We start from the raw sequence: 12,842 nt of genomic DNA on the forward strand, positions 1-12,842 counted from the left end.
TGCTCACTTGAAAAATCTTGATTAAGTGCAAAAAAATCTGCTGCACAATTGATATTTGCAGCTCCAACTTCTGCTGAATTACTAGAACCTCCAGCTGAAGAATCTACTTTCATGCTTAGCTTGTCCATTTTCCTTGTCAAAGCATCAAACTTAGCATTAATCATATTCATGGCATCAAGCTCGAACATACCAGCTGGTTTCTTGATCTCATTCCTCTCACAACTCCATTGGTAGTTGTTATAAGCAATTTTATCAAGAGCAGAAAAAGCTTCATCTTCAGATTTCTCCATAAGATCACCTCCAGAAGATGCATCAATTGTACTTCTAATAGCTGGTGAAACTCCATTGTAAAAGTGTTGAACAAGCATCCACTTAGGAATCCCATGATGTGGACATCTCCTTTGCAAATCTTTGTACCTTTCCCATGCTTCATACAAGCTCTCATCATCTCTAGGTTTGAAAGAAGTCAGCTCATTTCTTAGCATAGCTGTCTTGCTTGGTGGAAAATATTGGGCTAAAAATGCTTGAGAAAGTTTGTCCCATGTTATGATAGAACCCGGTGGCAAAGAATGTAACCACTCTCTAGCTCGGTCCTTCAGAGAAAAAGGAAATAATCTGAGTCGAATTGCATCATCAGAAACTCCATTTATCTTCAACATATCACTGATCTCAAGAAAGTGTGCTAGATGCACATGTGGACTTTCACTTGGATTTCCTCCAAATTGTGATTGTTGTACCATCTGACAGAGTGTAGGCTTCAGTTCAAAGTTGTTAGCTTCTACTCTTGGTCTTGTGATACTTGGCATGAAATCCCCAATGTTAGGATAGGCATGATCCTTCACAGAGCGGTTGTTATTGTTGTTGGCCATTTCTTCTTGTAATTGCTCTTGCTCTTGTGCTCTTTCTTGTTGTTGTTGAGCTTTAATTTCAGCTTTTCTCCTTTTAGATTCTGCTCTTAAAGCTTTTGCTGTCTTTTCTATTTCTGGATCAAAGAATAAATTGATTTCTTCACTTTTTGTCCTTCTCATAAAATAAAGCACCTAAAAAACAAAATAAACGAATTCTCAAAGTAAAATGGTAAAAAGAAAATAAAATAAAATGCCCAAATTAACCAAACAAACAATTGTTCAATATCAAACAAAAATCAAATCCCCGGTAACGGCACCAAAAACTTGATGTGGCTTATCCGCAAGTATACAGGTCGTCTCAAGTAATAAAGTGATGAATCAAGTATCGTTCCCACGAGGATTTGCAGTTTGAGTACCAAACTATGAATGAAGCGATTATTTGGGCTAATGATTAATGAATGAATGGTAAATGTAAATGAGCGAAGTAAATTGGTTAATCTAATTGGAATATGTAAAGAGCAAGCAAATAAATTCTAAATCTAGTTTGCAATTAAACTAAATTAATAATGGGTAATTTAAATGAAAGTCTAATTATGTTAAAAGTGATTCCAGAGTTAGGGGTTTATGCGTAAATTAATTGGGATTTGTCTTGGGCATTCCAATTTTTAGGGAAAAATAGAGTTTGAAGGAAATTGATTCTAAATTCCTTTGATGTCTTTTTCAAGCAAACCAAAGTGTATTCTAAAATAACCAAACCTACTTTCGTATGATATTTGATTACTCTAAAACCCATTAAGTTTTGTAACCAATCATTAATTCCTCTTAAAATCCTAGTTTATTTCTAAATCTAGGTGATTTTAAGTTCCAATCTTTGATTATCTATCAATGACTTTCACCTTTCGGTCCTTCAATCAAAGATTATCACAATACCCAATGGGTACCAACATTAGGCAAGTAAATCAAGCACACAAGGAAGGAATCAAAACTCATATTTATGTAAAATAAGGAAATACCCAGTCCAAATACACAAATTAATCTAAAACATATTTCTCAATTCTGAAATCTAAAGAGTTTACTCACTAATGATGGTATTTACAAGAAAGATTGATGGAAAAGTAAAGAAAAACATGATAAGAGAACTAAAATAGAAAAAACCCAGGTAGAAGAACCCAAAACTCTGGTTTCTGGAGCTCCAAAAATGGTTGCAGCAGCTCCTCCCCAGAAAGTGGGGTCTCCTCCTCTCTCTATTCTATTTTCTTTCCTTTTTGTTTTTCCTTCCTTTCCTGTTGTGGCAAAAATTAGGAAATGATGAATTTATATTGTCCCAAAAAGTTGCCCTAAAAGTAAATAAGAGCCAAGGAGTGGATAGGAAATGAGGTGTAAAATTATCCAAGTCAGCAGCATTATTCACGTTATGGGCAGTTTGCCTAGGGTTCGGCTTAACCCTAAGCAGCTTCTTAGAAAATTTCAGCCTCTGGTGGCACTGTCTGCTTAAGGTTAAGCATACCCTCAGCAAATCTCGGCAGACTTAGAGTAAAATAAACTTTTCTGCTCATGCTTGACTTGTGCTGCACCTTAAGCACTGTCGCTTTACCCTAAGCAAAATCTTAAGCAAAGTCTCAAGCAAATTTCGACTAACTTGCTCTTTCAAGGCTTGATTTCTTCAACTTTCCTCTATGCTTAAAGAACTCCAAATTTCTTCAAATCACTTCCTAATGCACTCATTGATCTTCGATTCGCCACAAAATCCTATCAAAAATAACAAAATTACAAGAATCAATTATAAAGTATCTAAAGTTAAAAAATAAACTAAAATAAAGCTAAAAACATAAAATATACTAAAATATAAGGGCAAAATGGATGCAAAAACTACCCTTAAATGCCTATATGAAATGAGTATAACAGTAAGCGTCTAAACTATTATTTTATCGAATATCCTTGTTTATTTTCTCGAGCTTTCTTTTGAAATTTCTTCTATATCCAGTTGCACTAAAATCTCAAAATAGATTGTCCAAGCCAATAGTTATTTCCTGTCTCTTCTTTTATTTCATTTGCAAATTTCATTTAGTTTTCATTTCCTTCAAAAGTAGACGTTCAATTCTTAGGCAACTTATAAATACTCAAAAGAACGTAGGCAGGGGCATTTCGATATGAGAGTTGATCAAAGAAAAATGACAAAAGGATAGGTGTAACAAAAGGTCGAATAGTAGGTCAAACAAACAAGTTATGAGATCGGGCCTCAGAATGAAACTAGGCAAAAATACAATAGATCGAGAATTAAGATGAGATCGGATCCCGGACTAGCGACAAAAAGAGATTGGACATCGCTAATCGAAGAGTTCTAATAAAATGATCAGGCGAAAGATCGGCAAAGAGTTCGGTCTTTCGTTCACTATCTAGTTATAAGGTCCTGTAGGCTAGGAAATGCTTTACCCGGACTTCCTGTGTCTTCGGTACTCTATTCCCATAAAAGGGGGGGGGGGGGGGTCCAGAAAGACCCCTTACCTGAATCCTTATTTCCAAGTTCTTACAAAACTCCATTCTAATGAACATATTAAGAGTTCGGGGGAGAGTTCTTACCCGAACTCAGTTTAATTTTTGAAACACATTAGGAGTTCGGGGGGAGAGTGCTTACCCGAGCTCGGTTTAAATTTAAAAAAAAAAAAACCATAATATATTAAGAGTTTGGGGTAGAGTTCTTACCTGATTCTCAACCAAAATCTTAAAAATATGTGGAGATCGGAGGAGAGTTCTTATCCGAGATCCTTCACTTGAAACTTTAAACAGAATATATTAAGAGGTCGGGGGAGAGTTCTTACCCGATTCTCAACCAAAATCTTAAAAATATGTGGAGATCGGAGGAGAGTTCTTATCTGGGATCCTTTACTTAAATTTTTAACAGGATACTTTAAGAGATCGGGGGAGAGTTCTTACCCGATTTTCAGCCAAAATCTTAAAAAATATGTGGAGATCAGAGGAGAGTTTTTATCCAAGATCCTTCACTTAAAACTTTAAACAGAATATATTAAGAGATCGGGGGAGAGTTCTTACCCGATTCTCAACCAAAATCTTAAAAATATGTGGAGATCGGAGGAGAGTTCTTATCTGGAATCCTTCACTTAAATTTTTAACAGGATACTTTAAGAGATCGAGGGAGAGTTCTTACCCGATTCTCAACCAAAATCTTAAAAAATATGTGGAGATCAGAGGATGTTTTTATCCGAGATCCTTCACTTAAAACTTTAAACAGAATACTTTAAGAGATCGGGAGAGAGTTCTTACCCGATTCTCAGCCAAAATCTTAAAAAATATGTGGAGATCGGAGGAGAGTTCTTATCCGAGATCCTTCACTTAAACTTTAAACAGAATACTTTAAGAGATCGGGGGAGAGTTCTTACCCGATTCTCAGCCAAAATCTTAATAAAATATGTGGAGTTCGGAGGAGAGTTCTTATCCGAAATCTCCTGCTTAAACTCTTAACAAAATACATCAAGAGATCGGGAGAAATTTCTTACCCGAATTCTCTTAACTAAAATCCAAATTAAAATATCACAACTTCAATACACAAAGTAACCCCTAAACAAAAATTCGCTGCCCCACACCTACTCACTAAGTGTCATCTCATGTACTCATGTTCTTGGGTAGCCCTGAATAGTGGAATATCAAATTTTCCTTTTATCCATATGAAGGATTAACATCGTCACTCCAACCCCCCTAATTACCAATTTTAATTTATGTAGAGCACAATGTTAAATCTGCTTACTCTCGTTGAGGGACGAGGTGGGGTGCCTAACACCTTCCCCACGAATCTCTGTTTTCGAAGTGGTTCCTTTTTTATTTATTTTTATAAATGGTTTTCTTTAGTTTTCCTTAAAATTAAAGTGGCGACTCTGCACTTTTCCCACTTCGGTGAGAACTCGTCCAGGCGATCGCAAAAACTCTTGCTACATTTTATTTTGATGTGTTTTGTTTTAACATTTGAGGACGAATGTTCTTAAGGGGAGGATAATGTAACACCCACCATTTTCTGACATTAAAATTTCTATCATAGATGGAATATTCTAATTCAAAGATTTCGCGAAAGAAGGGAAGGGTGGTAGAAGGTGCATATGTGTGAGGTGTTCAAAATATTTTTAAAAATGAAAATGTTTTAAAGGTTTTCATCTCTAAAAGTTTTCAAGTGTTTGTTTTGGGTAGAAGAAACTTCAATAGTAGAAGGATGGACTTTTGACAGCCGAAGTATTTTTAATGATTCAAATGTCTATTTAGACAAAACGAACCCTAGCAGTCGAAAGCATGGCCTTCGACAGCCGAAAGTCCCTTGACTATCAAGGGTATAAAAGGGACCAAGGCCCGTGTTTCTACCCAAAATACTTGGGTTTTTTTTCTTCTCTCTCTCTCAATTACTGGAGCATACAAGGAGCTCTTTAAAGAGACTTCCTTGGGTTTTTCAAGATTTGAAGGTGGATTCTTCCATTTAAAAGTTTGGGAGAGTAGATTTAAGCTTTGGAGCTTTGATTCTCTCACCTCCAAGTTCCAAGAAAAGAGGTAACATTTTTTTATTGATCTAATAGGTAGATATAGGAAAGTTGATAAGGGATTAGGTTTCTATAACTTTAATTTCATGAAAAGTTATTTTTAATATGAGTTTTGAGAAGTTTATGCATGTTAGGGTTAGTATTTTGTACTTTTATGTTGAAACTGCTTGTTTTGTTGTTATGTTAGTTATGTCTAAGTGTTATGGCCCTTAAATGACTCATTCCTATTAATGGATTTGAAGAAATCCATGAATATGCTATGTTAGGTTTGGGGAAAAACTAGGATATGAGTTTTTGATTAATGTAAGTGGGTATTAAGTATGATTTCAAGTTGTTTTAGGCCTTTAAAACTTGTTTTTATGGTTGGGTTGAGTTTTGAAACTTTGGAGTGAGTTTGGGTGTTGATGGGAGAAAGATTCTGCAGATATTTTACTTGGGAATTCTAAAAATTCCAGGGTTTAGCTACCGAAAACCATAGGTTCGGCAACCAAAGCATGCAGTTTCTTGAAAAAACTAGAAATTTTCCAAGCTTGACAATCAAAGTCCTAGACTTTGATAGCTGCGGTGGCTACTGCCCAAAATGGGTACCCGATGTTCTAAAGTTTGGCTACCAAAGTCATGCTCATGACTCCGGTAGTCGAACTTAGTTCTACCACATTATTTCTCCTTCAATTTTAAGGTTCTAAAACCTAATTTCATGATTCTTAAGGGATTAGAATAAGATGTTTATTATGTTTATAGAGTTTTAGATCCTTGTATAACTCTCTAGGGTTCGATTTTATAGGATGGGGCTTGAGGGACTCGGGAAGTTAAGGATCCAAGGATAGCTACCGTTCAAGTTAGAAAGTTGATAGGCTACAAGAGGTAAGTAATTCCAACCTTAATAAATGTAAACTATTAAATTTAATTTATGATCATTATTATACATCATATCATATTTATTTAGGATGTATATATCTAGAACACGAAGATGTTGCATAATTGCATAATTATTATTCATGCATTGATGGGTGATGGATGACCCACTGCCTTCTCCTATGTTTATGACTATGTTATGTTATGTATTCTATGGATCCATAAAAATTCCATGGGGAGATTTTTATGATGCCCCGGGTGCATGAGACATGTAATGATTTAACCAAAAGTCTTAAGGAGCCTTTGTATGAGCCGGACACATTAGATTTTGGGAGTCACTGATGACAAGTCTATCCTATGTGAAATGTTTATTATGTGAAAACCCATTTGAATGATGCATTTATGTGTATGAAATAAATGATATAATTAATATTGGTTAGTTTACTCACTGAGCTTATTTAAACTTACCCCTTTCCCCTAACCCCTAGATGTTGGTTTGCAAGATTAGAAGAGTTCTTTGAAGAGAGGTCATCAAAGATAGTTTTAATGCTATTCTTTATGTATGATGTATAGGTAGATGGACATGTAAAATGTGAATGGATTAAACTGTGCTGATAATGATAAAAAATTGGAATTTTGTAACATGTTAAGTATGAGTGATGATGTTTATATTTATGTTAACTCTTTTGGGAGTGTATATGATAAACCATTATGTTTTAGTGATTTTCTATGTATGTTAAGGTTCAAGTTTTCAAATTATGAACCACTTTTATGTTAAAGATACTTACGTATGGATGAAAAGACTAAAGGGTAATGGTTTGATTATGTGTTTGAGTGATAATAGTACACATGTTAAAGATATGTTCATAGGTTTTAGGCTTACTTAAGCTGACCCAATCCCTAGTATTGATAATGGCCCCTAGCTTGGGTCGTTACACTGTTGGTAGCCAGAGCATCATCTTGGCGAATGTATTTCTCAACTTTTTGCATTAATTCTGCCAATGTTGCTGGGGGCTTCCTGCTCAAACTTCCAAAGAATTTCAATGAGGTAGTTCCCTTCTGCATGGCTTTTACTGCTCTAGACTCGTCGAGATCGGGTATCTGCAAGGCCTCAGAATTGAATTGGGTTACATACTCCCTCAATGTTTCGTCCCTTCTTTGTTTAATAGTCCCCAGGTAGTTGGTTCTGTGCAAGGCTGGCATGCTGGCTATAAACCTGCCGATAAAAGCATTAGCCAAATTAGGAAAATATCTAATTGTTCCCTGTTCAAGGTTGTGGAACCAGGTCTGAGTTGCTCCTGTCAAAGTGTTTGGAAACTCCTTCCTTAGCAACGTGTCTTAGTAGGTCTACAACTCCATGAATGTTTTCTAGTTAATGACATGGTCCCTCGGGTTGCCCACACCGTCGTAGGGAGTCATGGTGGGCATCATGAATTTCTTAGGGATAACTTCTTACTGAATCTCTACCAAAAAAAGAGATGCAGTTTTCAGGTGCATGTTGTTCAGCCTTGTTTGGGTTTTGAATTCTGGTTGCACTTGCTCAAGTAGCTTCTGTAGCTTTTCATCAACATCGCCTTCTTCAATCATAGCCCTTCTAACTATTCCTTCTCCTCTAGCAAGGCTTCTTTCCTTGTGAAAGCTATGAGAGTCTACCTGTGCTTCTTTTTCTTCTCTTATGCTGCAGGTATCTTCCATGAGCCAAGTAGGATCTGTTGAAGAAGTGGCGTCCCCTTTGGGACTTCCATCCTAAATTATTTAATTTAGGATAGTTCAGCTTCTTATTCTCATAAGTGGCTCCTCACTTTCTCCCATTCGTCTTCTATGCTTGCTTTGGTCGGGTAAGGCATTGACATAGTTAGCTTCTTCAGGTGGTGCTCATATGTTAGATGTCAGTACGTAAGGAGGGATTAACCCTCTCTATTGCATCATCTAATTTAGCCAAGCATTCATTTGGGATATTTAGAGAGACATTATCTGAAGATCATTATTGGTTGGGGTGGAAAGTGTGGGGTTAGAGGTGGACATCGTATTAGCATTATTGACAAAGGGGGTCCCAAACAAGGAGGTCCAAAAGCCTAGGATAACAGATAGTCATTGGGTTGAGAGAGTAGGATCTGCTAGGTTGGCATTCTGTTCTGCCATCACTTGGTTAGGGAAAGGGTTTTCCTAGTCTACCATGTGGATCTTAATGGGTAAGTGGAGGTTGGGATTTTGTTTTTGGGAACTTTGGCCAAGCTTGCTTCATTCCCATAGATAGCGCCAAATTGATAACTCTCAATTAGGTGGGCTTATGAGATGCAGACACATGTTTGGGTCAATGAGGATGGTCGGTTGGGCTCAGTCGTAACTTGGCTACCTAGCTATTGTCTGATCTAAGAGAACTTTTTTAGGGATGGTTTTATCTGAGTATAATATGGGCTAAGTGAAGATCTGCCTTCCCTGGGGGAAGTCAACCCATATTTATAGAACTAGGGATCCAATGTTTACCTGACATGTGTGAAGCTACTGCAAGTGACCTATCTAAATCATAGATATTCATTCCGACATCAAATCATGTGCCTCTGTAATACTAGCAATCTGTCACAACCTAAATTTTTGTGTCATGACCGGCGCATAATTTAAGTATTCTTAAATCATGCAAGTATTATCAAAGTATCTTGAATAAATATATTGTCACTTACTAACCCAAAAAAATATATAAAATCCAAATAAAAAAACACTGAATAAATAACCTAAATATCTCATAAGTAAACTGTGGAGTCCCTACAAATTTCAAATAAAAAATTAAACTGTTTAATAAACTAAACTAATTATTAGCCCAAGGAAATATGAATTCGGGCATACCATGAGAACAAATAAAATATTGTCCCTCTCTAAAAAATAGACTGAATATTTGGATCAACTGCAGAATTCTACTAATCTGAAACAGATAACAGACAGAGAAAACGTGGTTTGAGCTAATGCTTAGTGAATGATAATTATAGCATACAACGGAATAGGAATAGGCAGACGCTTGATTAATTTCATAATAAATTTTCTATTCAATAAAATCATGCTTATGCTATCAAAATCATTAGTAAAATAATTTCATAAAATATATATATAAAAGAAATTCATTCAATAAAAATTTTATGGTACAGTACACCAAGGTGATGATACCCCACATTACCAAAGGCCAGATGGTAAGGACGCTATCAGATATTAGATATCTTCCTCCTCCTTCACAAATATCAATGCATATGATACTAATGCAAACCATAAATTGTAATGATGCATGACTCAATAATGCAACCTAATACCGTGATAGTCCACATGGTGGGGCCAGATAACAGATACAGATACTGGGCACAGGTACCAATTTAAAATAGAAAATCAATTTGTACAAATCAATCAAAATTCATAAAAAATTTCAGATAGCAAATAATAACTGATAGTACAATTCCAATAATTTATTTCAATAATTTCAGAGAGTCAATAAGATCAAATCAATTTCGAATAAATTCAATGTAACACATCGGTAAATTTTATAGTCAGATATCAATCAATATAAAGACATTAAAGGCCTGTTCCCGGAATCCTAATGGCTCTAATGCAGAGATAATTGATAAAATCAATTATTTAATCAAAATCTGAATAAAATTCAATAATAAAATAAAACTCTAAAAAGTCACATGCAAAATAATTGCTAAAATATTGATTTAAAATTCCATTTAATAATAAATTTAATGCTAAGAAATTTTAAAAAGGACTAAAACGGTGTCATGTACTATAACTACCACTCACCTGGAACCTCCAAAACAATAGCTAGATTCAATAAAAGAAAGATAATTTTAACTGACAAATTGAATATTCGAATTTTCTACACACCCAAAATATAAAAGAAAAATATCAAATAATAATAAAATAAAATAATTTTAAAATAATTTTAATATATATATATATATATATATATATATATATTTTAAATGTGATATGTCCACCAAAAAAAAATGTGATATAAAAATAAGTTATTGTCCAATAGTAATCATAATCAACCTAATTCAATACCAATGGTCAAAGAAAAGAAAAAAAAAAGAATTTCTATAGTATAGTTGTAACAATTCAAGGAAGGAAACTAAAATTAAATTCACCCATTATTGAACAAAGAAAGGAAATTTTTACCTTGAAAATAGAATCCAAGCTGATGAATAGAGAAGTAAAACTTTATGGATTATTTGTGCACATCAGATTATAAATCGTATATATATATATATATATATATATATATATATATATATATATATATATAACAAAAATTGAAAAATGATGAAAATACCTGTTGAGAGTATTTGGTAGAAAAAGGAGGTGATAAATAGACTTTAAGAGCAAAGTTTAACAGAAAGAGATGATTATGGTATATATATTTCAATAGTTCTATTAGGTATAGAATGGGATAAGAGCTATTATTGAACTGTGTTGTTCAGATTACAGATATATATTTAATTTCAAAAATAATATATATATAAATAAACAGGCCATCTAATAAAATATTTCTCTTTTTTTTATAAATATATTAAATTATTGTTAGCTAATTAAAATAAATAATTAAATAAATAGATAAAATATTGAGTTTCCACACAATCTTGACAAGCTTAGTCGGTAGTATCTAGTTAGTCCATCTGGTCTACACGTTTAACTATCCGACCCATTCGTGAAATAGGCACGTTTGACGACTTGTTAATATTATTGATTCTCCCCAAAACTGGTCGGAGGGCTAGAGGCTTAGAAGTTAAGTCCCACCTACTTTTAGTTATATCTTTAGGGTTTAGTTTTAGTCTTAAGGGGCTTGATAGTTGAAGGCGCTCATACGGCATCATTAGTTACTAGGTTCAAGCAGACTTATAGTCCGATTTCTTCGTGTCCTACAACCTTATCCTGCCCGCCTTCGATATGTGTTCGAAATTTTCAACCGTTTTGGCTAAGGGCTAGGCATTTCTACTCTCCTCTTTTCCTATATTTAACTTCTCATTGAAGATATACACGTGTCATCTAATTAGGGGCTCTTTTATATTTTAGTGTATCACCAACACTCTTACAATCTGAATCCAAGTTAAACTGAAATACAAATAGGTTGTCTCTCAATTGTTAAAAACTACATTAAATCTTTAACATTATTATGTGTAGGACAGATACATTAAACTCTTTGTTAGTGAGTAACCTTTCTATGATGCACAAGGAAATCCGAAGCCTCTGATTAACATCAGTAATATCATCAACATGAACCTCTTCCACCACATTTTCATCCTCGACATGATGAAGATAAGCTAAGAAGTCTTCAACACACTCATCAAAGCCATGGACGCGTGAAAATAATGCAGCAAAGGGCCAAGGAGAAAGAAAACCCGAGAGCCGTAACTCATAGGGAAAGTAGACCCTAATTGTGAGAGGAGATCAAAGAGGGTGGCTTTAGACTTTCATTAAGTACACTTAATGTAATAACTAGCTAAATATTCATACATTGCACGATGTATTTACAATTTTATTTTTTAAATATAATTTTAATTTTTTTTTACCATATTCCCATCATGCAAAACCATTTTTATATTAATAAAATTTTTATGATTATAAAAATTGATAACTCATTATAATTTTTATAATGTCGCCTTAACTCAAATTAATTCTATTAGATTTTATCACTCTTAGTTACTTTAATTTTGATAATTTCCACTTCATAGTTTTTATAAATGTTTTATAAATACTTCTTCTGTTTCATTTTAAGTGATAGTTTTAAAAAAAAAATTTCTATCTCACTTTATTTGCCATTTTAAAAAATTAAGAAAATTTTAATTATTTTTTCTAGGTTTCTCTTTTCTATTATTATTTTCAATATATTTATCTCTTCTTATCAACTTTCTACATTTTAAAAGTACTTCAGTCAATTATTAATATTTTTTACAAAAATTATATTATTTAAATATTTTTTAATTTTTATGTAAAAAATTAAAAAAAAAAAAACTTCAAATGGAATAAAGTGAGTAATTTATTTTATCAAATTTATGAAATAAATATCATGTAATAAGAAATGTAAAAACATATTAATTGCATTAATTGCAATTATCAAAAGTAACAAAAGCATATTAGAATTTTGCTGATCTTGCTATTATTATTAGTATTATTATTACCGTCAATACAACGGACTAACCCGTTAGAAGTGAGGGCACGTAACGCAAAAGTAAATCTATCACGTGTCAGCCGCCAGGGTCCGTGCACATGAAAGTTAGTGCAAGGGAAATGATACTACAAAGTGAATAATCTCAGTATAAGTTGGTTAGATCTCCCTGTTTTCACCGTCCGATCATATCTTTCTCAAAACATCGTAGCAAATGTTTACATTTACAGGGAGATTGCTTTCATCATAATTCTTACTCCCAAACAAATAAACAAATTTTTTGACCGTAACTATCCTTCCCATCCTCCTCTCAAAGCTTATCCACGTCAGAATCAATTGGGGCAAATATGTAATCTCATTGTCGCACTACGTTGGTTAAATCAACTACCAGACAATTTTAAAAGCAGTTAAACGGCAAATTTCTCACGTCTTTTTCCCTTATCTACCTTATTA

General features: G+C 33.8%; 1 non-coding gene across 1 annotated transcript; it reads left to right on the plus strand.

Annotated features, from left to right (window-relative positions):
- The first annotated feature begins 378 nt into the window (after positions 1–378).
- LOC131170732 (small nucleolar RNA R71) lies at positions 379–485 on the plus strand. Its single transcript, XR_009141500.1, has one exon. It is a non-coding gene; the product is annotated as a small nucleolar RNA R71 (small nucleolar RNA).
- The last annotated feature ends 12,357 nt before the right edge of the window (positions 486–12,842 follow it).

The sequence above is a fragment of the Hevea brasiliensis genome, chromosome 11 (assembly GCF_030052815.1).
Source record: "Hevea brasiliensis isolate MT/VB/25A 57/8 chromosome 11, ASM3005281v1, whole genome shotgun sequence".
NCBI classification, from domain to species: Eukaryota; Viridiplantae; Streptophyta; class Magnoliopsida; order Malpighiales; family Euphorbiaceae; genus Hevea; species Hevea brasiliensis.